The following is a 27,251-nucleotide window of genomic DNA, read 5'->3' as shown; positions in this document are numbered from 1 at the left end:
TCCAGGACTAGGCAGTGTTTCATTCTGTTGTACATAGGGTCGCTATGAATTAATTGGTACCGACTTGATGGCACCTAACAACAATAACAACAACAAGTGAGAAGCCAGTTGACAAGTGCACTAGTTTACTAGGGCTTCTTTAACAAAGAATAACCAACTTGGTGGCTTATAAGAACAGAAATAGTCTTATAACAGAAATACAGCCATGAAAGCTAGAAGTCTAAATTAGTATGTTGACGATGTCAGGATCTCTCCAGAATCTCCAAGGGGACGATCTCTTGTTGTTTCTTCTAGCTTCTGGTACCCAAGGTGCTCTTCAACTTGTAGATGCATCTTTACGTGGCTATCCTTCTTTTATCTCTGTGTCTCTTCTCTTTTCTAAACACAACACTTAGACTCACTGTACTCCAGTATAGGAGCTCCAGTATAGCGTAGTGGTTACGAGTCAGGCTGCTAATGTCAAGGTCAGCAGTTTGAAACTGCCAGAAGTTCCACAGGAGAAATATGAGGCTTTCTGCTCCAGCCATTGGAAACCCTATACAGGGTCACTATGAGTCAGAACCGAATCCATGGCATGTAACCACCACCTCCTACTCCAGTATGATCTCATGTTAACTGATAACATCTTCAAAGATCCTGTTTCCAAACAAGACCACATTCACAGATACCAAGGATTAAAACTTTAGCTTATCTTCTTGGGATACCAAAATGAACAGTGAGGGAGTTTAGGAAATATAGTTTCCCAGGGAAAGTCAGAGACTGAATCTAAGAGCAAATAAGCAAATGACCATTCAAAAATCACAACTTACTCTTATCTCAGAGGGGACCTCCTATCTTTCCTTTCCTTGAAGCCAAATTCAAATGTCTTGAGACTTGAATATTGGTTTTTAAATTTGTTGTTACTTTTTTCAGCAGGCCTATTGCAAATAGTGCTTCTGGCAATCTTCACTTGGAGAATTCAATACATATTATCTTACTCTTTTCTGTGATATCTACAGTTGTCTAGCCAGCCTTTGCCTCAGTGACTTGGTTGAGTGCAGAGGTAGGAAAGGATAAATGACAAAGTACATTAGCTCTCTTTGAAAATGAGAAGCCAGGGAGTTCTGAGAAGGGCTCAGATGATTTCTGAGGCATCACTTGACCAGCACCAGCATACCTATCTCTCCCCAAGCAGGTTACAAGGAAAAGCTTTTTAAATAGTTTTACCTTAACCACAATGATCTGGTCTTGATTAAGATTAAAGAATTATAGAACAGTTTCTTCTCCTTCATTTTATAAACACTGATAATGAGGCTCAGAGAGGTTAAGTGACATGATCAAGATCACATAACAAGCTAGTGGTGTGAGCTGATTTTAAAACATCCTTTTTGCCATCTGCCTGAGTCAATTTCAGTTAAGTTCCATATTGATTCACCATCTCAATACTTTCTTCCAAAAACGTTTAAATAATTCCCCTCCTACTACTTTAGAATTTCTCTGTCAAAGATCAGTTTAAATTGCCTCCTGAGTTTCTTTTACAGATCACTTTCAGTAGATTTTTATTCTTCCCTGCTGCCTCCATTTTATCCAATGCAAATTATCCTAACCTTCGCCTTTGTTGTTGAGTTGGTTCCGACTCATAGCAACCCTACAGACTGAGTAGAACTGTCTCAGTTACTTCATAAAATTTTCAAGGATGTAAAACTTTATGGGAGCACACTGGCTAGGCTTCCTTTCGCAGAGTGGCTGCTTAGTTTGAACTGTCAATCTTTCAGTTAGCAGCCAAGGGCTTAACCAGTGTGCCACCAAGGCACCACTAAATTCTAAATTTAGGGATATATGAAATGAGCTCAGATTTGAGATATTTTGTGATTTGCATTATTACACATGCTAGGACTCTTTCTATGAGAAGAAGATTCTGCACTTTTATTACCAGTAAAGTAAAATGGAAAACCAATACTATCATTTTCACTGTAGTCTTTATTTCCCTGGTGATATGTGAAGAAATTGGTTCAGGGAAGAAGCCAGTATAAACTTGGCAATCTGTGGACTTCATGTCCACCAAAATACCAAAGCGAGTGTGAAGCGAGGTGAGGCAAGGAGGAAATCTGCTACTTATGGGAGGGCTGAGCCCTGAATACCTGTCACCAGCTCTGGGAAGTTGCTCTCAAGGGTTTAGTTTTTATCTTAATGTTGTTGTTAAGGTTAGTTGCCAAGTCAGTTCTCACTCCTGGTGATCCCCTGAGTTAGAGGGGGAACTGTTCCATAGGGTTTTAAGGCTGTGGCTTTCTAGATCACTAAGCCTGTCTGCCTTCTGTGGAGCCTCTGAGTGGGTTCAAACCACCAACCTTTTAGCTAGTCCAGCATAAACTATTTGTGTCACTCATAAACTCCTTTTTATCTCAATACCCCATTACCATCGAGTGGATTTGGACTCATAGTGACCTTATAGGACAGAATAAAATGGCACCATAGGGTTTCTGACAATACTCTGGTGCTTTTCATCACGCTTCAGTTTTTTGTTGCTGACAGTGTTCTGCTGCTATAATATTTTCAGTGAATAACTATTCAGAAGTATTCCACCTCTCCTTCTTCTTAGTCTGTCTTAGTCTGGAAGCTCAGCTGAAACATGTTCACCGTGGGTATACTCTTTTGGTATATCAAATGTGAGTACCATAACTTCCAACATCACAGCAACTTGAAAGCCACAACAGTATGACAAATTGACAGATGAGTGGTGATAATCAGCATATGTTGTTTCTGTTGTTAAGTGCTGTTGAGTTGGTTCTGACCCATAGAGACCCTGTATAGGGTTTCTAAGGAGCAGTTGGTGAGCTTGAACCTCCAACCTTGAAATTCAGTGCATTAGCCCACCTCACCACACGAGGACTCCAATAAGCATACAGTATGGAAAAAAGGATAATTGATTTCATATTCTCAAAGTACTTCACAGTTATGTTTGTTGGGGCTAAGTGTCATGATGCTCCAACTGGATTTAATCAACAGATGGCAAAAGCAGTTATAGCTAATTTGTCCTATGGCTACACCTTTGAGTAGGCCATCAATTGGACCCACTACCTGGGTTCTCAGAGCTTCCCTAGCTCCTCTACTTCTTAAATCTGTTTGGCACGTCATTTAGTTTTTCAATTTTGGAAGCCACTGCCCAATCTTCCAATTCTTTCTCTCTGTCTTTTTTTTTACTTCAGTTTTCCAGACTCTGTTTCTGTTGCTTGCAGTCATAGGATCCTACCACAACCAAAGAGATAGTCTCTTTTGCTACCTGTACATAGACCAAGAGGCAGTTGTTCTAACAGAACAAGGGGTTTTAAATCAGGAAAAGTGTGCACCAGTGTTATATCCTTTCACCATACTTATTCAATCTGTATGCAGACCAAATAATCCAAGAAGCTTGGATTATATGAAGAAGAACATGGGATCAGGATTGGAGGAAGACTCATTAACAACCTGCGATATGCAGGTGATACAACTTTGCTTGCTGGAAGTTGAAAAGGACTTAAAATACTTATGGATGAAGACCAAATAGCACAGCCTTCAGTATGGATTGCATCTCAATGTAAAGAAAACAAAAATCCTCACCATTGGATCAATAAACAACATTCTTATCAATGGAGAAAAGATTGAAGTTGTCAAGGACATCATTCTTCTTGAATCAACTATCAACACTCATGGAAGCAGCAGTCAAGAAATCAAACAACATATTGCATTAGGCAAATCTGCTGCACAAGACCTTTTAAAAGTGTTGAAGAGCAAAGATGTCAGCTTGAGGACTAAGGTGCACCTGACCCAAGCCATGGTATTTTCAATAACCTCATATACATGCAAAAGCTAAACAGTGAATAAGGAAGACCGTAGAAGAATTAATGCTTTTGAGTTAGGGTGTTGGAGAAGAATATTGAAAATGCCACAGGCTGCCAAAAAAACAAACAGATCTGTGTTGGAAGAAGTGCAGCCAGAGTGCTCCGGTAAGGTGGAGGGTCAGAGAAAAAGAGGAAGACCCCCAACGAGATGGATTGGCCAAGTGGCAGCATCAATGGGCTCAAGTGTGGCAACAATTGTGAGGTTGATTCAGGATCAGGCAGTGTTTCATTCTGTTGTGCATAGGGTGGCTAGTAGTCAATACTGACTTGATGGCATCTAACAACAACAAATGAAAACAAGGAAGACCCCCAGTGAGATGGCTTGACACACTGGCAACAATAATGGGCAAAAATTATAAGGATGGTAGAAGTGTTTCATTCTGTTTTGTACATAGGGTTGCTATGAGTTGGAACTGACTGAATGGTATCTAAAAGCAAGAAAAACCAAACCATTGACTTCCCTCATCAGATCTTTGGAGTACCTAGCTTTTCAAAAATAAACACTCTCTCACCCTGAAACATACCTAACGTTACCTCAATCTAAAGGTAAACCCAAAAAGTCATGACCTCTTTTTAGCCTTTAAATGAGCTATCCTACTCTTGTGTGGAAGGAGCTTTGGTAGCTTAGTGGTTACAAGTCTGGCTGCTGGCCTCAAAGTCAGCAGTTAGAATCTACCAGGTGTTCCGTGGGAGAAAGATGAGACTTTCTGCTCCCATAAAGATTTACAGCCTTGGAAACCCTATACAGGGTTGCAAATGAGTCAGAACCAATACCATGGCACAGAACCAACCAATGAACCAACCCTGGTGTGGTTCTATAGGATCAGCACTGGACTGTGAACCACTAAAGTCAGCAGTTCAAATCCACCAGCTGCTCTTCAGAAACCCTAAACATGTCGCTATTAGTTAGAACAGACTCGACAACACTAAGAACAACAACAGTACCCTTGTAAGATACAGAAGGCTTACAAACCCCTACTTACAAACAGATGGGCTCAAAGTAGGAAAGATCACATGATAAGAGAGGTAAGTTCTGTTTTAATTCTGTGACTAACTAAGCAAGTCACTTAGTCTTTCAGGACATGGTTTGTTTTCCTTTTCTGTCACAAGACCATCATACTTGTCTCACCGAGTTTATTAGAAAAAAGACTGTACTCACAGATGTAAAGGGCCCACCCCGCATATGGCAGGTCATTGGTATTTACTGATGGTCAACTTTCCTTTCCACACTGTGAGATTAGTCTCTGCATTGCTCTATTAGAATGCAAATGCTAACTATCTGTGCTTGGGGAAATATTTAATAGTGTCCACAGTGAATCCATCAAAGGCCCTTTGTTGTGCAAATGGTTAAGCACTTGGCTACTAAATCAAAAGGATGGTGGCTTAAAAATACCTAGAGACACCTCAGAAGAAAAGTCAGAGCCAAGACATTGAAAATCCTGTAGACTGCAATTCTAGTCTGAAACACTTGGGCTGAGTCAGAAGTGATCACAGTAACTATTGTTTGTTTGTTTTAAAGAGTGTATCCAGACTAAAGACAAACCAACAAGCAAATCCATTGCCATGCCCTGGATGCAGATTCAGGGCAACACTGTGTATTAGATCAACACCATAGGGTTAGATCAGAAAGCCTTTCTTCCTCAGCACGATGGTGGTTTCTAACCAATAAACTGGCAATGTGGGTAACTCCCCAGAATCACTGAGATCAAAGCTACCAATCATAGAAGACAGAAAAACACCCATGAAAACTTAAAGGTATTAGAAGAGTAAAGGGGATGCAGAGATTAAAATAATAAAATAAAGGGAGGAGCCCAAAAGAAGAGAAAATACACAAAGGGAAAATAATTTCAAGGCAGAGACCAAGAGAAAGATACAGAAACTCACGGCCAGAGACAAAATGTGTCTCTTGAGTTTTCTCTGGTTCTGAATTCCCAAAATTGTTGTTGTGTAACCTAATACCTAAGGGCCAGATTATGAAAATTTTGGAATGGCACACTGAGCTAGAAAGACACGAGCTGTCATTAGTGTGTAGCTGAAGCCGCCTGCACAAGTCAGAATTTCTGCAAACTACTAAGGCTCTCATTACACAAATTTTAATTTCTGTGTGTTGCCTGCACTGTACCTTAAAATAAATGTATTCTTTATGATCTGGAGAGATGCCTTCTCTTCTAATTTGGAAGAATTATAAATGTTGGTGAGATAGTCTTTGGAGAATGTTACTACCTATCATCATTAAGGGAGAAAGTAATGAGAGAGTAGGAGATAAACTAGTTAGTTGGGGAATCTACTAAGAGAAGGGAATTGGCACCTCAGGGCCTAACTTGAAAATTGTTCAGGCGCACATAGCAGCATGCTGAGCAGAGGAGAAATGGGATGGGGAATGCACACACAAAAAAAAAAAAAGTAATTACTAGAAGGGCTAATCAAAATATTACAATAAATATAAAGTACTAAACCATTTTAAATAACAACAATGGTTTGCTATGGCATCTTTATATAGTCATGTGTTACATTTATTGAAAACGTTTTCCATTCCTCAAAACTCTTTCAGCACATGGGCCTGGTAGAGAAACCCAAGACTTAAATTGGTGATGGTTGGAGTGAAATTCTTCATCTCTTTTTGCCGTGTTTGATGCCATTCTTGATGACAGCAACAATAGCTAAACACATCTCTGAACTGTAATTGTCCCAGGGCTCATTCTTGAGTTCATCTACCTTACTTAGCATTTTAAGTCTCTCCTGCTTAGAGAAATGTCATCTTCTCATCGTTGGTGACCAAATAATTGTTTAAAGTGATCAGCATGTGAAAGGTGAAGGTTTTTATAACTTGAAGCATAATTCATTGTGATTCTTAAAATCATGTCTCAAGCTAACTAAAGGACATGTAACCTTTCACCACCTCACACTTCACCAGTTATAACAATTCACCTTTATCTAGAGTAGCTGGCTGGAGATGTTGTTGTTAAGATGTTGTTGTTGTTGTTAAGTGCTGTCAAGTCGGTTCTGACCCACATGACCCTGTATGGGGTTTCCGAGGAGCGGCTGGTGAGCTTGAACTGCCAACATTGCAGTTCAAACAGCTTTGGAGTCTGGCGCATTAACCTACAACGCCACATAGGGGTTTTTAAATTTCAGTATTCTGATTGAGTATTGACATGCAATTTGATTTTCAAAAAATGAAAAGACATCTCTGGATGATGGTCAGTACCTTTTGCCCTTTCACTATCTTCCAGTCTCTCTTCAGATTCATCTTCTTGAAGAGTAAATTGTCTTTTCCTAACTCAAAACGTCAGTAACTCCCATAACCGATGGGATGAAGCTGTTGTTCAGGTGCTTCGTGATTGGTCCCAACATAGCTGTTTTTCATTCTGCTCCATTATTTTTAAGTCTTTCACATTCATTTCCACAAGTATACTGAATTTTCTCTATGCTTTCATTCCCTTCTTATAACTTGCCCTGCTATCCCATTTCTACATATTCAAATGCTCCCCATCCTTAAAGACTGAAGTCATTATCCTCCTCATCACAAAGTTTTCCTCAATCTATTATTCTCTCCACCTCTAGTTTTTACTGACATCTTCCCCATCTGTACATTCCCTGTTGGCGCAAATGGTTTGTATTTGACTACTAACTTAGGTTGGTGGTTAAAATTCATTCAGTGGCACCATAGAAGAAAGGCCATGGTGATCTGCTTCTCTCAATGATTACAGCCCAGAATGCTCTCTGGAGTAGTTCTACTCGAAAACACATGTGGTCATCATGAGTTGGGATTGACACAATAAGTTAAGTTTGGTTTTGATTTCTTCTGAAATCCCATATTATTAATCTCTGCTTTTTTTGAGTAATGGCTACCATTAATCTTACCTAGTCATCCTGGTGTGGTGCTGTAAAATAAGCAAGCTTGATCATAAGAACTGCTTGAATCCCAAGGTCAGTGGTTCAAACTCACTAACTGCCCTTCAGAAACCCTATACAGTGTTGCTATGAATAGGATCTGACTTGACACTTAACAACAACAACAACACTTAATCATAGTTACCTTGAATATGTTCTGTATAACAGATACATATTTGCCAGTCCCCTAGTGCTACCAAATGCTTTGCCCATAGTAGGTTTTCATTCAATACACTATAAATGAATGCACCAATAGCACCATAATTTTAACACAAAAATGGGTCAGCATGTGTTTTTTGTTTTTCTAATTCTTCAATAATTCACAAAGCACTTCAAGAACTCATAGTGCCTTTGATTTATTATAATTAATATCAACTATCATTAAAGGGAGCTGCAGATAAGTCTGATTATTTGAATTTTCTGGGTATTTGAAATTTTGCACAAAAATGAGGGGTGTGACAGAACCAAAAAAAACCTGAAGGTGTTTGTTGACCTCACATAACCAAACCAAATCAAACCCACTGCCAGTGAGTCAATTCCAGCTCCCAGAGACTCCTGTATGGGGTTTCCAGGCTATAAATCTTTACTGAAGCAGAAAGCCTCCTTTTCCTCTCACAGAGGGACTGGTGGGTTTGAACTGCTGACCTTGTGGTTAACAGTCCAGTGCTTTAGCCTACGGTGTCATCAGGGCTCCTTATTGACATCACATTTGCCATTGTTAAGTGTCATCAAGTCGGTTGTGACTCATAACGACCCCGTATAGTTTGAACTGTCGACCTTTCAGTGTAGTGCTTATCCTACAGCAACACACTAGGATTCCTTGACTTCACATAAAACATAGTAGATGGTACAGAGATTAGGAAAAAATTAAATCCCTCTAGACACAAGAGAATTTTTGCTGAGAAAATCTAATGAGTCATGCTAGAATCTGATCAGAAGCTCAGTGCCAGTACTGTCCACCCACCTCACCCCTCAGGGTTATGACTTCAGAAAACACAGCTCTCTCAAGGGACAGGACTGCATTAGCATTACCCAGGCCTAGGCAGAAGCTAGGCCTCCTTTTTAGTTTCTAGAGTCACAACTGGTGGTTGAAATTTCCATGTGGTTCTGTTTTCCAAAGGCTACAGGGCATGGCATTTCAGAGTTGGCACAATCACTACACATGATGCCTTGGATGTCAGCTGGCAAACCTCTAGGCAGTCACATACTTGTAGAAAAAAAAGCAGTAGGCCCTCTCTACAGCATGGTGTTGACTGAGACATCTCCTAGATATTCTCTTTCTTAGGCATTTATCTGATAGTTCTTCACAGACTGTGGGAATGCAGAGTTCACTTAGAATCTGTGCCAAGCTTTCTTTGTCTTGGTCTTTGACATTGAATTGAAAGAGAGTTGAATGCTAATACAGAATCCCTGTTGCTGGATCTTCACACAACTGGTTAGTACTCTGTTCTTAACATCCAGAAAGCATGGGAGCCAACCTCACACAAGGTCCAGAGTAGACCAAACCTATCCTAGAATAACTCTAGGGTGTTTAAACGTAGTTGGTAGAGTCAAGGACTTTTGAAATTATAGGAGTCCCTGTGTGGTGCTGTAGGATAAGCACTGGACCACAAGGTCAATTTGAACCACAAGGTCAGTGGTTCAAACTCACCAGTCACTCCTCAGAAACCCTCTACAGGTTCTCTATGAGTTGGATCCAACTCCTTAGCACTTAACAACAGCAACAGTGTTAAAGCTAGAAAGAAACGACTTCATATTTTTATGGTGGGAGAAAGAAGCTCAAAGTGGTTAAGTGAATGACCCAAGATCAGAGATTTAAAGTCAGACCTAGGAGAACACAGGTGTTCAATTCAAAACTTGCCTTACAAGAGAACACCCTATAGTTGTTGTTGTTCTGTGCCATGGAGCCAGTTCCGACTCATAGTGACCCTGCATAGGGTTTCCGAGGCTGTAAATCTTTACAGGAGCAGAAAGCCTCGTCTTTCTCCCACGGAATAGCTGGTAGTTTCAAACTGTTAACTATGAAATTAGCAGCCCAATGCATAACCACTACGCTACCAGAGGAATTTCCCCTAAAGATAATCAATACTTCCGCTGTTGATCATCCTGGGGCAGGGAAAGAAATGGGTTTTGAACCAGAGAAGGGAAATTGTCTCCATGGAGTTTAGATTTCTGGATATTCCTGTAGGATTAAATTCAGGATAATGTACTGGACCGAAAGGTCAGTTTGAAGCACATGGTTAGTGGTTCAAACTCACCAGACACTCCTTGGAAACCTTTGAAAGGATCGCTATGAGTCTGAGCCAACTTGACAGCACTTAACAACAATAACAGTGACTGCCGGTGGTGATCCTTAAATGCAGCAGTTAGAGAATTTCTTCTTCAAGGTGCGTGAAGAGACTTCAAAAAATTCATAGTCAAATGTAACTTAAAGTTAATGAAATTTGTCCACAAACTTTTAGAAGCACTCATATTTCAACTATACCAAGACTTCAGTACATTTTCATCAATCATTACAGATCACTGTTAGGTAAAGATGAGGAGTTGGCCATGTGCACTTACTTTCACTTCCTCCTGAAAGCCCACTGAAGTGATCGAAAGGGAGTCACTTAAACAGGTTTTACCGATAAAGACAAAGAGAATATAAGACACAATAACAGTTAAATTTTGGAGGCTGGAAAACAGTTGAATCAAGAGGGATAACTCTCTCAGCAGACCTGAGAATGTGTGGGAAATGAGTGGGAAAAACTGAGAAGTAATTGTAGTACATTGACAAACTCCCCAAAGGGTCAGATATGGGTGTCAGTATGGAAGTGGGTGTAAAGGTAGAGCTGACAGTCTATTTAGGAAGCCATTAGAGCCCCAAATTCTGGCTCCCACACAGTGCAGCTGGGTTAGTCCCTCTCTCCCACTGTGGTAGAAGATTGGAGGGGACACTGGGGCCATTTAGAAGTATTACACTGTAAATGGGAGGGAACATCAGGTAAGCTAATAGTCATCATAGTAAACCCCACCACCAATAGCCTACCTAGTAGCTAGTTGGCATTTTCAGCTCATATATAAACAGACTACCAAGATCACCAGGCATGCCAGAGGGAAGTCTCTAACACAAAAGCAATAGATAACAATAAATAAAACAAAGAAAATTAACATAACTTGGAAGAAATAAAGACTATGTAGGAGTAAGAGAACTTCAATGTGCAATATTTTCAGAGATATCACCAGTCACTCCTTGGAAACCCTATATAGGGTCGCTATGGGTCAAAATTGACTCGACAGCACTTAACAACAACAAGAAGCAAATAGCTATATAGAACAAGAATATAAAATTGGACAAAGAAAAACTAGAAGACGTCTTTGCTCTTCAACACTTTAAAAAGTTCCTGTGCAGCAGATTTGCCCAATGCAATACGTCATTTGATTTCTTGACTGCTGCTTCCATGAGTGTTGATAGTTGATCCAAGAAGAATGAAGTCCTTGACAACTTCAATCTTTTCTCCATTGATAAGAATGTTGTTTATTGGTCCAGTGGTGAGGAATTTTGTTTTCTTGACATTGAGGTATAATCCATACCTAAGGCTGTGCTCTTTGAGTGTGTATATATATTGAATATTATCTAACATCCAATTACATTATAAACTATACAATAAATTACATACTTGTTGCCTTATACTGTGCCATATGACATATCTTAAATACTTATGTATGCACAATACATTGTCTATGTAAAGTTCTGAACACAAATTCTCTTGCCTTTCAAGTTACCCAGCTAACAATGGTGCCCCCCTGCCCCATCCCAAGATCCAAGCCACTTGGCCCATAGATTTGATTGGTAATTTTCCAGACTAATGCAGGGACTTTTGGTTACTCAAGGCAGAGTGTGTATATTTAATGTAAATATTATTTAAATTTCATTCAACTTTTTAATTTTAGCATGGGGTTACTTATGCCAAAGCCTTAACATGCTATAAGGCAGAGTTCAACCCTAGGGATACAAAACTAATCTGCTTAGCCTCGGAAAAATGTAATTGACACAGCCTTGAAAACAGATGCCCAGAGGTTAGTTGCCGAGCAGAATTGTAACCAGGCTACAGCTTTTACCAGGATTTACTTGGTGAGTAAGGCAGAAACCTGTGCATGATGGGTGAGCTGAGGGGCAGCTTCCCTCACAGCTTCTCCACAGATTCTACAAGAATGGGAGAATTAAACACCGTGCAAACACGGAACCATACATCAAAAATGTTATTCCTTTACTGCACTTATTCTCTCTCCATTATGTCATTGAACTTTAGATTCCTTTAACCAATAGGATTAAAATGCCAAGCTGGACTTTACTCCTAAAGACATGTGCCCTGTTTTCAATTCTGCCATTAACTTGCTGAGTTACAGCACCTGCCATAGTAAGCTGGAAAGTATCTTGATGTCCTTTCCATATCTTAGATTCCATACTATGTCTACTATCTCATTTAAGCCTCATGACAATTTGGAGTTAGAGGTTAAGTGCCTTGTTCAAAAGAGCTAAGAGATGAGATGCAGAGAGGATGCTACAGTTAAGCCTTCTCACCAACGATCCACCACTCTGCTCATTGCACCACTGCCTTGCAGAGAAGTAGTGCTGTTATGGGCTGAAGTTGTCTTCCAAAAAGATATATTGAGCTCTTGACCCATGGTACCTACAAACATGAACTTGACTGAAAATGTGGTATTTAATGATGTTACTTTTTAAATTAATGTAAGGTCATACTGGAATAAGCTGGGTCGTAATCCTTATTGAATGATGTCTTCATAAAAGTAGAAGAGGCATATGTGAAGGGGAAGATAGTTATGTGAAGGCAGAGGCAGATATTGGAGTAATGCATTTATAGAATTTCCAAGAACCACCAGAAGCTAGGAAGAGCTACAGAACTCCAAGACAACCAATCTCAGAGTCACCTCCTTTGGAGTCCTCCATTATGGCAGACATTGGAAACTAACATAAGTGGTAATCAAAAAGATACACTGTGCACTGTGTTATGCACTTTCTCATGCCTTACTCAAAGTATAGAAACGTGATGGCTCTGTAAGATAAGCACTGGATTGTGAATCACAAGGCTAGCAGTTTGAGCCCACCACCTGCTCCAAGGAAGAAAGACAAGGGTTTTTGTTCTTGCAAAGATTTACAGCCTTGGAAACCCTATAACAGCTCACTATGAGTTGGAACCAATTCAATGACACTTTACAACAACTTCAAAATACTTACTGTAACCTATGTCAAAGACTTAGTGTACAAAGCTAATGGCAGAGCGAGAGGCCCATTTATTCATCCAAAATGTAGGTATTTACAGCTTTTTATGTCTCGAGTGTCATGCAGGCCTATGGCTAGTCTCACAGTCCAGTGAGATAGACAGATAAATATGTGGTAAGCCTTGGTGCTGTCCTGGTGTGGCATTGTAGAAAAGCACTGCAAGGTTGGCGATTCAAATCCACCAGTCACTCCTAGGAAACCCTATACAGGGTTGCTATGAGTCAAAACTGACTCAACAACACTGAGCAACAACAACAATAAGCACGGGTGGTGTCATGGTTAAAACACTTGGCCAATAACCAAAAAATCAGCAGTCACAACCCCCTAGTCATTCCATGGGAGAAAGATATGACAGTCGACTTGTGTAAAGATTATAGTCTTGGAAACCCTTTGGGGCAGTTCTATTAAGTCCTACAGAGTCACTGTGAGTTGGAGTCGACTCAACAACAAGATGTTTGGGATTTTGGTTTTTAAGTGCTGTGATTGATGGAAGCACAGACAGACAGCTGAGGGGGAGGGTGGACTTTTGGGATCTCTCTCAGGAGGTGCTAAAAGTTAGGGGGTTGTTAGCTAATCAAAGACAAGTTTTGTGGGAAGCTCACATGATGAGCACAAAAAAAAAACGATAGAGCCAAAGGCCCCTTTGTGATCCATTGCTGCTACTGGGACTGTTGTTGGTGCGGCTGTAGAGGCCCCCTCCCAATACCTTCCATGCATGTAACCAACGAACTGCTGTGGAGTTGACTCTGGCTTTGTATGGCTGACTTTTCAAAGCAAATCGCCAGGCCTCTCTTCAGAGATGCTTCTGGGTAGATTGGAACTTCCAATCTTTTGGTTAGTAGCTGAGATCCTTAACCATTTGTACCGACTAGAGATTCCTCTGTATCTCTAAGTATCACCCACTCAAACAGCCGTGTGGTCCTGACTTGCAAAGTATTCCTCTTGAGTCACTGAGGGCTGGGAAAGCCTCATTCTGCAGACAGTGTTTATCAGTGAAGAGAAGCAAGTTTGTACTGAAGTAACAAATAGGCCCCAGATCTCAGGTGCTCAGCACTCCAGACATTTTATCTCTTGTGGGTTGCCCAGGGCCTATACTCACTGTTGTCACTCAGGGACCAAGACTGATGGGCTGTATTCTCCAAAAAGATTATCATGATATCCCCACCTGTGATCATGACCTAACTTTTCAGGGAGCAGGGAAATGCAATCTTACCTTTCTGTTGGGAAAGAGAGGAGAACTAGAATATCTGGGAATACCCCTAAAATGATCTCAATGTTTTAAGACTTTCCAGAAGAATCTTTATCTTTCAGGATTTTATACTGTGAGCTCCTGGAGGCCAGGGGTTGTGACTTGTTCATCGTCCTGTTCCAAGGGCCTAGCACAATGACTGGCCAGGGATAGACTCATTAGACATCAACTGAATGAATTAATGAGTGGGTGGACAAAGACTTTCTCTGAGAAAAAAGTCCTCCCTCAAATTCTTCATATTTTAAATAAAACTTTAAGGGTGAACTTCTAGTTGTCATTGTGTTCTTCTAACATAGTTAAAGGTATCCTTAGGATGGTGAGAACACTTAGTATTCTCACTGTTAACTGAATGGTTGGCAGTTTAAGCCCACCCAGAAACTTGGCAAAGACCTAGTAATCTACTTCTGAAAACCTGCCATTGAAAACGTTAGGGAGCACAGTCCTCCTCTGACACACAGAGGTCATCAGACGTCAGAATATACTCAGTGGCAACTGTTCTTTCATTTTTATTTTCGTTTTTTAAAAACAGTCTAAAACGATGTCCTGAAGGCTTCCCTAACCATGTCAAGAATAACAAGCTCAAAGAACTGTATTTTGTCTTCACATGATGACATGGGAATGAGAGCCAGTAGGGCCCCTTGTTTGCAAGCCTGAGAGAGAGGCCAGGAAAAAGGTGGATAAAGCACCTTCCAAACATGTGAAATGATTACCAGAGAATGAGCCCCAGAAGGGCAGCAGGGACCCAGAGTGTCCTCCCTGATACACTGATGAAAAGCTGTGGCTAAATCTACTGAGACCAGAGCATTAGCTCTGTTTGAATCAATGCCCTTAGAAAGGTTCCCAGAACAGAATTGTTTGTTTTCCAGAGTAGCAATGCCAATGCCAAGTTTCTGGGCCTGGAATAAAGGCAACAAAATCAAATAATATAGCTGCATTTAGAAGACAGCTAAGTTGCTAGATGACTGCTAGAGCGTATCGTAACCACCAAAGAAGTTGACAGAAAGGATGGGTAACGAACAGGCCATAATCTGATATGCTACACTTTTATCACTGCTCTTTGTGTTCCTAGATGCTGAAGCTCTGGCAGTGATCTCTATCTTTGGTGTGCTGCTGTAGACAAAAAGATTACTGCATGACCAGGGGTGTACACGACAAGACTGACAAAAGCTCATGGATTGGAAGAAAGAACAGCATCAGCACGTGCCTTCGCTGAAGATAAGACACAGAAGTTGACATGGAATGTCTCAGAAGGTGGGTGATGAGGTCTGGTATGCACAGAACAAAGCACACATTGCCTTTTCCCTGAGTGGGACTTGGTCCTACCCCTGTAGCAGTGCCTGATGGGCTTCCATGGCTGCGTCCAGAGTCTGCGAATTTGCACCAATGTAGGACCCCTGCTCTCACTCCCCCTATTTACCTCTGTGTTTACACTGGGAGCCTGCTGCGTACCTCTCAGCATGTGCACCTGGAGGATGCTGAAGTGATGGAGAGTGCTAAGAGAGTCAGCATGGTGCACAGAGATGTGTGTAGTGACAGGACTTTTGTGCTTTCTTATCATTGTTCTCAAGCTGGTTCCAAGGGTTTGGAACTCTGCAACTTGAGGCTGGTGGCACATCTTTCCAGGGAAGGTGCCCACTCTCCTTCATCTAGTAGGCATGGGTGGGCTTCCTGGGCATCCTGCTGTATGATTGTCCTTCCATTCCTGACCATGACTGGACTTGGGACAGTAGCAGCCTGTGTCTGACGAGTCACCTACGAAATCCTACCTGATGCTACAAAAGCAATAATAGCCGCCCAGCTTTATGAGCCACCAGAGTCTTAGAAAATAATGGGGGCTCCAATTGATTCTGGAGAAGAAACAATCCACTTAAAGTGAACTGTTTTGAATGAGCCATTGGGGATAAGAGACTCATCCTACACTAGTTTATGAATTTGACACAGAAGTTCCTTGTTTATTTACTTTTGGTACCAAAAGTCAAATAAAGCAGAACAACAACAACAAAATAAACCACTATAATCAAAGGTACATACTTCAAGTTCCTATAGATGATTTCATACTTTACAGCAGTAGTCAGCAAACTTTTCTGAAAAAGGTCTGTTAGAAAATACTTTAGACTTTGTGGGCCATGTGTGGTCTCTGGGCAGATTCTTCTTTCTTTTGACTTTTATTTTTACATCCTTTAAAAAATGTAAAAAAAAAACAACCACATTCTTAGCTTGAGGACTGTACAAAAACAGGTATTAGGTGAGATTTAGCCCAATGTTTGCTGATCCATGCTTTATAGCACAAAGTGAAGAAAACTATACAATGTCATATAAGGTATCAGAATAGTTGCCAAAGATGAAGCTGACCATGACTGTAAGTTGGTGGCTCTAGACTGGACCAGTGACATAGTTAGGTAAGTCAAGGTGATTTGAGAGGACCTGGGAACTCAAAAATACCTCCCCATCAATCTGACAAGAAGAACACAAAATTCTACCAGAGATATGTTCCTTCAGGGCAAGGCTTATGCATCCAGGGGGTCCCAATTCAAAGATAGGGCTTATTTTCCCAGATTGTTTCCTTGTTTGAGAGGCAAATTAAGAGAGAATGAAAAGCAAGGATGGTGGCATAATTGTTAAATTCTTGATCGCTAACTGAAATATTAAGGGTTCCAACTCACCAACCACTCCACATGAGTAAGATGTACCAGTCTGCGTCTGTAAGATTTACAGCTTTTGAAACCTTGTGGGGTAGTCCTTCTCTGTCCTGTAGGGTTGCTAGGAGTTGGCATCAACTCAACAGCAATGAATTTATGGGCAGAAGCACAGGACTCAACAAGGTAAGTTGCAATGTTTTCTAGACGGGAGGAAACAATTAGAAATCTCTGGTTTGGAAAGGAAAACCTAGGGAGATAGGTCAGTCACAACTTACCATGCTCCCCCTCTTTGTTCCCCAATCCCCTACCAGATGATCTGGGAAGAAGATGGTGGTGGCTCCGGTGTCTGTGTGGTAAAAATACCTGCATAGATTTGGGCTAGTCTGAGATTACTGTGGTGGAGCTGTGCTTCCCGAGGCACAGCCTGTGGATGCTATCAGCCTGCCAGACAAGCAGGAGTCGTGTTCAGTATGAGAAATGGTGATGAACAGTGCTTATGTGAGACATGCGGGGGCCTGGTAGATTTTATTATCCCAATTGAGGGGCATAGAGTGTTATTAATGGTGCTTGGTGAAGAGTTCACAGGGACTATGTTATGGATTGTATCCTAACACCCGCAGAAGGGCATTATGCTCGGTGAAGTAGTTGTTATTGTTAAGTGCCATCAAGTGAGTTCTGACTCAATGTGACTCAGTATAGAGTTTCTGAGGAGTGACTGGTGGATTGGAACCACCGACATTTCGGTTCAAACTGACTTTTCAGCCCCATGCATTATCCGGCATTGTCACGCCTTCAATGGGATGAACTGACACAGTGACAGCACCAGTGGGTTCAAACATAGGAATGATTGTGAGGCTGAGGCAGGACCAGGCAGTGTTTCCTTCTGTTGTACATAGGGTCATTAGGAATCAGAGCTGACTATCTGGCATCTAACAACAACAACATACCTGTGGATGTAATCCTGTTTGGAAACAGGGTTTTCATTGCTAATGCTGGTGAGAACAAACCTTCTGAGTTACAAAAGAGAAAATTGGAGACAGGCACAGACACTCACACAGGAAGACAAAAGCCATATGAGGATCCTCTATAAGCCAGAGGTCTCCAAGGAATGCCCATGACTAAAGACAAGGAAGAAATCAACATGGCTGAGTCCTGGATTTGGGCTTTTACCTTCCAGAGCTGTGAGAAATTAAAGTTCTGTGTTTCAAAGTCGCCCACTTATGGTATTTGCAACAGCATTAGGAAACTAAGGCATAGGTTAACAGCAGCAAGGTCCAAAGTAAGACACTCTTAACTGAAGGGTAGATCAGCCAAGTTAGTGACAAAGCCAGGTCTCAGAAGAAGTGTAGGGCCAGCAGAAGCCAAAGAAAATGATCAGTCAGCAAAAGGATTACAGCGGCTTCCAGTGGGCCAAGAGAAAAGAACAAGACATTTATTATCAGTGGACACTCTAGCACTGGATCCAGCAAGAGCCAGAGGACAACTTACGGTCTGAAGGTGCCCGTCTCCCTACTCCCCCACCACCACCACTGACACCACAAAACTTGTTAAATATTTGGGCCCTTAGATTCCTTCTTGCAAAAAGAGAAGGGGAGGGGCAAGGAAGAACAAGCACTGGTTACTGAATGGCTTTACCCTAAAGGGATTAAATTCAACCAGAAGGAGACTTTAAAACCAGAGGATACTGAATTATTTTCAGTTGTTGAGTTTGAATTCTGCCCCATCTCCTCCTCTCTCAATCACTAAGAATAGAGGCTTCAAAGTAGAAATTAAGCTCTTTCCATATATATTCACCCCATCTGCAACATAACTTTGACCTCCCTCTATTTCACTCTACATATTAAACCAATATGTACTGCTTGCTACGAGCCAGGCACTGCTGTTGCTGGCAATGCTGTGATGAACAAGACTGGCATGGTCCCTGCCCTCCTAGGATCACCAGTTTTTCCTCAGTGCTGGCCTGTCATTCAAAAAAATACTGCTGGTCTCCTTAAGTGACCCACCACACCACTCTTTCCTACCCCACCATCACACAACTGGAACTTTCAAAAGCAGGTTCTTCTTTTTCTCTTTCAACTCTTAGTGAAACTGGATTTCAGTAATGAATCCTAAATGTCACGGACATTGGTCATTTCATCCAGATCCTGTTGGTCACTGAATGCCTGCTTGATTTTCTCTCATCTCTATAGGATTCGTAATAGCCATGAGGCCGCTAGCTGCCTCCTATCACTTGAACCCTCCTTCTTCCTCCAAGAGTCGCTATTCTAGTACTATGTGGCTATGAATCGGAACCAACTCGACAACACTTAACAACAATAATATCACTTGGATAAGGTCTTTGGTGCAAAGAGTTAAGGTGCTGGTGATTTGTTTCTGAAAAATCAGACACTGAAAACCATATGGAGCACAATTCTACTCTGACACACATAGGGTCACCACGAGTCAGAATCAATTCAATGGCAACTGGTTTATAACTACTTTAGGTTACACCAATGGATCCCACAGGTCTTTGTGTACTCAAGCTTCTAAATCTCACTCATATTCTTATATTCCTGGCCATGTCCACTGACACTGTTCATAATAGCCTCCCGCTGGTGTCTGTCTCAGTGTCCCCTGACTAAAATCCATAGTCCATACTACTACTAGAGTGTTGTTAAGTGCATTGAGTCAATTATAACTCATGGCAACCCTGTCTAGGGTTTCCAGAAAGTGGCTTGTGAGTTTGAACCACTGACATTACGGTTCAAACCCACCTTGTGGTCCAGTGCTTATCCTACAGCAGCACACCAATAACTCCTATTCTCCTAGCCAAAAGGCCTCTGATTTATCATGAGATCAGGAGTTTCTCCCTTCTCTGATCAATCCAGAGCAGTTATTCTGAACTCAACTTGTAAGGCACTGTGGTGTCCCAGGATCTGTGAATGCCAGCTCTGAACAACTAGTTTCTTATCTAAACTACTTGGCATGAGAACCCATAATTTGTATTCCCCCACAAATAAGACTTGTTTCATACCCAGCCCTCACCTAAAAAAAAAAACACCCCAAAACAGAGAGAGTAGAAAGTACTATTGTCCAGAGCTACTGTGAACCCATGTCCTCGTCTCTTCCTGATGCCAAGAGCCTGGAAAACTCATGAACTAGCTACTCTTCTGCTGTAAGCTCTAGTTTGCCTGGATGACAACAAAGATTCTGCTTAATCTTAGTATTGGTGACTCCAAGTCTCAGTCATGGTGGTTTTTAGTATGAGCTCATTTTTACTTGCTCTTCATCTGTAGGAATAATGAGAACATAAGTCAGGAATAATTTCCTTCAGAGAAGATCTGCTTCTACTTCTGTTGGGAAGAAGAATCTTCTACTGATCTATGACCACCTTATCCCTTTCAAGGTCCTGGCTTAATATCGGTGTCTCAGGTTTAATTCTCCCATCTTGCTGCTGGCCCATTGCTAATAATGGATCAAAAGAAAAAAAAAAAAGCCCAAACTCACTACTGCCAATTCAATTCCAACTCATAGCAACTGTTTAGAACAGAGTAGAACAGCCATATAGGGTTTCCAAGGGTGTGGTGCTGTAAGGTAAGCGCTGGACTTCTAATTGCTAGGATGGCAGTTCATATTCACCAGCTTCTCCTCAGAAACCCTATACAGGGTCACTATGAGCTGGAACCAATTTAACAGCACTTAACAACAACACTCATCTTTTTCCTGCAGAATGACTGGTGGATTCGAGCACTTTAACTACTGTGCTACCCAAGTCACTGCCATAAAGTGGATTCTGAGCCATAGTGACTCAGTTGAACAGAGTAGAATTGCCCCCATAGAATTTCTGATACTATAAATCTTTCCAGGAGCAGACGGTCACATCTTTCTTCTGAGAAGATTCGAATCACTCACCTAATTGTGGTTAGCAGCCCAATGTTTAACCCCTGTGACATCTGGGATCCTTACTGTACCACTAGGGCTATTTGATAAATGTATTATTGTTGTACAGTATAGTTGAGTTGGTTCCAACTCATCTTGCATAGGGCTTCCTAGGAGCAGCTGGTGGTTTTGAACTACTGACCTTGTAGTTAACAGTCCAGTGCTTGTGTTACAGCATCACACCAGGACACCTGATATGTATATTTGTTGTTGTTAAGTGTCATCGAGTCTGTTTCAACTCATAGTAACCCTGTATAGGATTTTCAAGGAGCAGCTGGTGAGTTTGAATCAATGACTTTGCAGTTCAAACCAACGTTTGTGCTCCAGTGCTTATCCTACAGCACCACAGAAATGACCCTTAGAACAACTCCATCTTTCTCATTTGCTTGTAGCTCTATCTATATCTAACAACCAGTTCTGATTAGTCTTAGGGTTGTGGGGAGGGCTGATGTGAATAATTATTGGAGTTTTCTTGTGAGTTTGGTAATGCTCCACAAAGTGCATTGTGCCTTTGTCGTTTGGTAGCAGAAAGGCCATTTCAGTGTATCTAATCAGCCGAGATTGCAGGAAATGCACATTGTTTACATACATCTGTCTCTCTTTACCAGATCATGAACTTTAGGGGAACAAACTGTGCCTGTCTCCAAAACCTGTTACAATGCCTCCATTATGATAGGCTCACAAAAAATGTTTGCTAAAAGAGTAAATGAGAAACAACCAGAAGAGAAGGCTGGAAAAATATTCATGTGCTGTGAAAAATGGAACCAATGCCACTGAACAACTTGTGTAGAAATTGTTGAATGGGAACCTAGACAACTGTTTAAACCTTCACAGTCCACTTTTTAAAAGGATAAATGATATAACAACATTTTCTTCCCTGAGAATGTTACCAAATAACTATTCCTCCCCCATACACACCACGTATAATCCTTTTCTGGATTGTGTCTTTCATATTTAATTTTCTGAATTTCTAGTTTTATGGGAGAAAGAGGGAGAAGAATCCTTGGGATTTGTTCCAGGTCTAAACCACCACCTCTAGCCTACCATTCATCCCCTCCATTCTCCAGGGGGCAGTGTTAATATTGTTGTTAAGTGACACTGAGTTGGTTCTGACTCATAGAGACCCTGTATAGGGTTTCCCAGGAACAGCTGGTGAATTGGTACCACCAACCTTGAGGTTCAAACTGACCATGTGGCCGAGTGTTTATCCTACAGCACCACACCAGGACTCCTCAGGGGCAGTAGATGATGGTTATTGTGAAGAGATGGTAGAGAACTTCATGATAGAACTCAGTTGGCCCAGGTACTTAGGAATCCTTGGGTATGCAATTCGTTTATAAATTTTAAAGACTACTATTATTCACATTTACCACTATTGGTATCCCGAGTCCCCTGCAGTGTTCTAGTTGAGACAGTTTGATCTGTCCTGTATTTCCTGTTCCCTGGCAAAATAAGGATTCCCTGTAACTAAGTCGCAGGAATTGGCAGAATTCCAAGGTGGTATTATTGCCAAGTTAATAGTGCTTAATAATCAATTAGGTTTATTCATTAGTATTATTAACTCTCCCCAGCACCACCTGCAATCAGTTACATGATGGCAGACAGATGCTTTCCAGATGTTCACTGGGCCAGTTTTATGGTGTTTTGGTTTTTTTTTTCTCCCTCACTCTAATAAGATAAGCTGTGAGGATGTTGCAGGTAATGAGGAGAGGGTTTGGGGGTGGGGCCAGAAAGATGGTTAGAACAATGAATGAACAGAGAGTTTCAAAGGGGAAGCCGTGTAAGCCAGGTTCGCTGTTAATCAGTGTTGGGTTTGTTGAGAACATGGCGTCTGGGCTGCAGCAGACAGACAGACGGTGCTCTCCATCTGTGACTAGCTCTGGCCAGGGAGGGACTGGTGACAGGAAGGAGCCGTTCCTTCCCCTGTCCCCTCCCACCACCCATGTAGAGGAAGGGTGATGGGTTCCATGGTGACTCCACACACTTTCCTGTTGTCTGGGAAGTGGAGATTGTGAGCTTCTGGGTGAATCACAGTTGCAACACTAGATTGTAGACCTCGGGATAGCTTTTCTAAAATACAAAATCAGAAGAATTCTACCACAGCCACTTGGATAAATTACATCTTGCTGATCAGAACTGTTCCTTAGCAGCGTAGGTACCTGGCCTGGTGAGGCCGAGTCCACAGCCCAGGTTTGCGCCCTGCCTGTGCAGGTGTCTGGGCAGATGGGGCTGGACAGCATCCTGACCACACCTGACCGTGTAGTCATAACCCAGAGGCTGCCTTTCTTGCGGCTCTCCCATCCTTGCTCTTGATGGAAGCAGATGGAGAGTAGGAGTGAACAAACAGCTCAGCAGCTGAGCCAAGCCTGGGTGCTGGACGTGTGTAGTAATTATGATAATAAAAATAAAATGATCACCCATTATTGAGAGTTTTCTATGTGACGAGCATGCGTTTAACCCTCATAACAGCTCTATTTGCATTTTGGTCTTGTAGTTGTTGTTGTTGTTAAGTGCTATCGAGTTGGTTCTGACTCATGGAAATCGTGTATAGGGTTTCTGAGGAATGGTTGGTAAATTTGAACCACTGAACTTGTGGCTCAAACTGTCTTTGCAGTCCAGTGCACTAACCTCAGCACTACACCAGGAATCCTCATTTTGCTATTCCCATTGGTCTTAGTATACCCATTTTATTGATACGGAAACAAGTCCAGAGAGTTAAGTCCATATCTGGGTCATGTTATTGTTGTTGTTAGCTGTTGTGAAGTTGACCCCGGATTCATGTTAATCTGATGTATTACAAAATAGCATTGCTCCATAGGATTTTATTAGTTATATCCTAATATAGTACTATAGGATAAGCATTGGACTGCTAACCACAAGCTTATTGGTTCACACCCACCAGGTCCTCCTTGGAAACCCTAAACAGTGCCACTATGAGTTGGAACAAACTCAATGGCACTTAACAACAACAACTATACAGATGCAGTTTCCAGGCTTTAAAAAATTTTCTGCAGAGCCCTTATGGGGACTTGAACCACCAATCTTTAGTTTAGTAGCTGATCACAAACCATTTGTGTCACCCAGGCTTCTATCTGGGCTGTATCATTACTAGAAGTTGCACAGTAAGAATTCAAACCCTTGTTGCCTATATTAGATTGAGTTCACTAGAGAAGCAAAACAAGAGGCACTTATGTATGTGTATATGCAGAGAGGTTTCTCTCAAGATTCACACAGTTGTAGAATCAGGCAAGTTCTAGGTCCAGGGGTCAGATATTAGGCTGGAGGTTCCTTCTGACTCACACAGCTGCAGAGATGACAAACCCAAGATCAATATCCTTAGAAGCCAGGATGGCGAGACTTGGTCTCTCATACTTCGGACATGTTATCAAGAGGGGCCAGACCCTGGAGAAGGACATCATACTTGGTAAAGTGGAGGATCAGCAAAAAAGACGAAGACTCCCAAAGAGATAAATTGACACAGTGGCAGCAGTAATGGGTTCAAATGTAACGATTGTGAGGATGGCACAGGGTCGACCAAGCAGTGTTTTGTTCTGTTATGCATAGAACTGTTATGAACCCACTCTATGGCATGTAATAACAACAACAGAGAAGGAAAAACAAATAATCAGTTCAGAAGGAAGGACTCCGGGTACCAGGTCAGCATGCCACTCATTAGTAACAGTAGGTAAGAAGAGTCATTAAAGTATTTTCTCCAAAGTGTTAAGGGAAAATAAATGCTTCAATGGGTTAAAGAACTCTAGATTTAAATTCAATTGTGAAGGCAAAGTAAAGATTCACTGAGATTATGGCCCTCACCCCTCTCCACGGCCCCCTAGTGGAACCACTAACAATGACATAGCTCACCTAGAATAGTGGTTTCTAACTGAGGCAATGCTGCCCAGGAGGAATATCTGGCAATGTCTGGAGATATTCTTGATTGTCTCAACTTGTGGCGGGGAGTGCTATTAACATCTACTGAAGATAGGCTGCTGATACCGCTAAGTGTTCTCAAATGCACAGGACATCACTCCACAGGAAAGAATAATCTGGCCCCACATGTCAACAGTATCGCTGTTGAAAAACCCTAAGCTAGAAGACAGCAAGGAACATTATGAACCCAGACATTGGTACAATATTTGTGCCACTTTAATTAACTATGGATTATTTTTTAAAATAGTAATTGTAGTTGTGTTAACAAATAGGATGGAAGTAAATTACAGCAATTGCTGCTGTTGTTGTTAAGAGCTGTTGAGTAGATTCCAATTGTAGCGACCCTGTGTATTGTTTCTGAGGAGTGCCTGGTGAGTTTGAACCTCTGACTTTTCAGTTCAAACCGACCTTGTGGTCCAGTGCTTATCCTACCGTGCCACACCAGGATGCTATAATTAGAGCAATAAAGCATGGTCTTCAGCAGTTAGTTAAAACAAGGTTAAAGGGTTTGTCTTTTTAAAGAGGCTTCAGATTCCAAGGCACTTAACACAATACTGTTGTTGTTGTTGAAGCCCTGGTGTGGTGCTGTAGGATAATGCAAAGGACCTCAAGGTCAGTTTAAATAGCAAGGTTGGTGGTTCAATCCCACTAGCTGCTCCACAGACACACTATATATGTTCACTATGAGTCGGAATCAACTCTAGTGGTTCTGGCTCAGAGCAACCCTGGACAGGGTTTCTGAGGAGCGGCTGGTGGGTTTGAAATGCCAACCTTGTGGTTCGCAACACAATGCTGATCCTATGGCCACCACACCAGGATTCTAAGAGGCATACGATATATAGTAAAAAAAAAAAACTTTTGTACCCACTTTAACTGGTTGCCACTGAGTCAATTACAGCTCATGGCGGCCCCATGAGTGTCAGATTAGAGCTGTGCTCCATAGGGTGTTCAGTAGCTGATTTTTCAAAAATAGATCTCTAGATCTTTCTCCCAGATCATCTGTAGTAGCCAAATTCTTAACTATGTGCACCACCAAGGGACTTTGGACTTCATTAAAAATATACAGCTAAATGCTTTATTTTAAAAAATTTTTGATGACATTCAAAAGAATAGAAACATAATCTATAGGTTCCAAACCAAAAACTGAGGAAAAGTAGGATATAGCAATTATACTGACTGAATTGTCATTGTTAAGTGCCGTTGAGTCAGTTCCAACTCATAGCAATCCTGTGTAGGGTTTCTAAGTAGCTGCTGAGTTTGATCCACAAACCTTGCAGTTAGCAACCCAGTGCTTATCCTACAACATCACAACAGGACTCCACTGACTGAATAGAAGATAGAAAAAGAGTGAAAAGAAAAAGAAAAAGAAGATAGTATAAGTAAGTTTATAGCATACTTATAGATACAACAAATGAAAGTGAATTAATCTAATCTAATGTGGCACTGTAGGATCACCACTTGGAACCACAAGGTTGGTAGTTCAAGCACGGTTGCTATAAGTCAGAACTGACTCTATCACACTTAAAAACAACAATATACTACAGACCTCAAAGATCCCTAGTTATGCAGTGGTTATTCAGTTAAAGCACTCAGCTGCTAGCTGAAAGGTTAACTATCAAAACCCACCAGTCGTTCCATGGGAGAAAGCTATGGCAGACTGCTTCCATTAAAGTCAAAGCCTTGGAAAGCTTATGAGGCAGTTCTATAGGGTTCTAATTGGGTTGCTATGAGTTGGAATTGACTCAAAAGCAAAAAGACTCTTGTAATATAGATTTCAAAAACATAACATTGCGTGAAAAAGCAAGTTGTGTAAAGACATTTACAGGATGATGATGTGATTTTATGTAAATATTTAAAATATCATGAATAATATCTATCATTATTGCTGTTGTTGTTGTTAAGTGCCATCAAATTGGCTATGACTCATAGCGACCCTGTATAGAATTTCTGAGGAGTGGCTGGTGAGTTTCAAGTGTTGACCTTGTAGTTTAAACTGACTTTGTAGTGGAGAGCTTATCCTCTAGTGCAAAACCAAAACTCCATTATATTATTATATCTGTATATTTCTTATTTTTATAATGAATGTTATTTACAGATAACTATATGAACAGTAAATATTTTAAAACATGAGTGAAAAGAAACATACTGCTTCCTCAGAGTAGTGGTTTACTCTGGGGTAGAAGAGGGGTAAATAAGACTGGAAGGAGAGAATGCTGCCGCTGCTTTGAGTGTTAGAGTCGGTTCAGACTCACTGTGACCCTGAGTAGGATTTCTGAAGTTGTCAGTCTTTCTGGGAGCAGAAAGCTTCATCTTTCTCCAGCAGAATGGCTGGTGAATTCAAACTGCTGATGTTGTGGCTAGCAGCCCAATACATAACCAACTACACTACCATGGCTCCTTGGAGACAGTAAGTAGAAGCTTCCATTTTATCTGTAACATTTTATTTCAAAATAGTAAAAGTCTGAATGTGAACATTAAAA

The sequence above is a fragment of the Chrysochloris asiatica genome, unplaced genomic scaffold, assembly GCF_000296735.1.
Source record: "Chrysochloris asiatica unplaced genomic scaffold, ChrAsi1.0 scaffold00086, whole genome shotgun sequence".
In the NCBI taxonomy this organism is placed as follows: domain Eukaryota; kingdom Metazoa; phylum Chordata; class Mammalia; order Afrosoricida; family Chrysochloridae; genus Chrysochloris; species Chrysochloris asiatica.
This window is presented reverse-complemented; position numbering follows the sequence as displayed.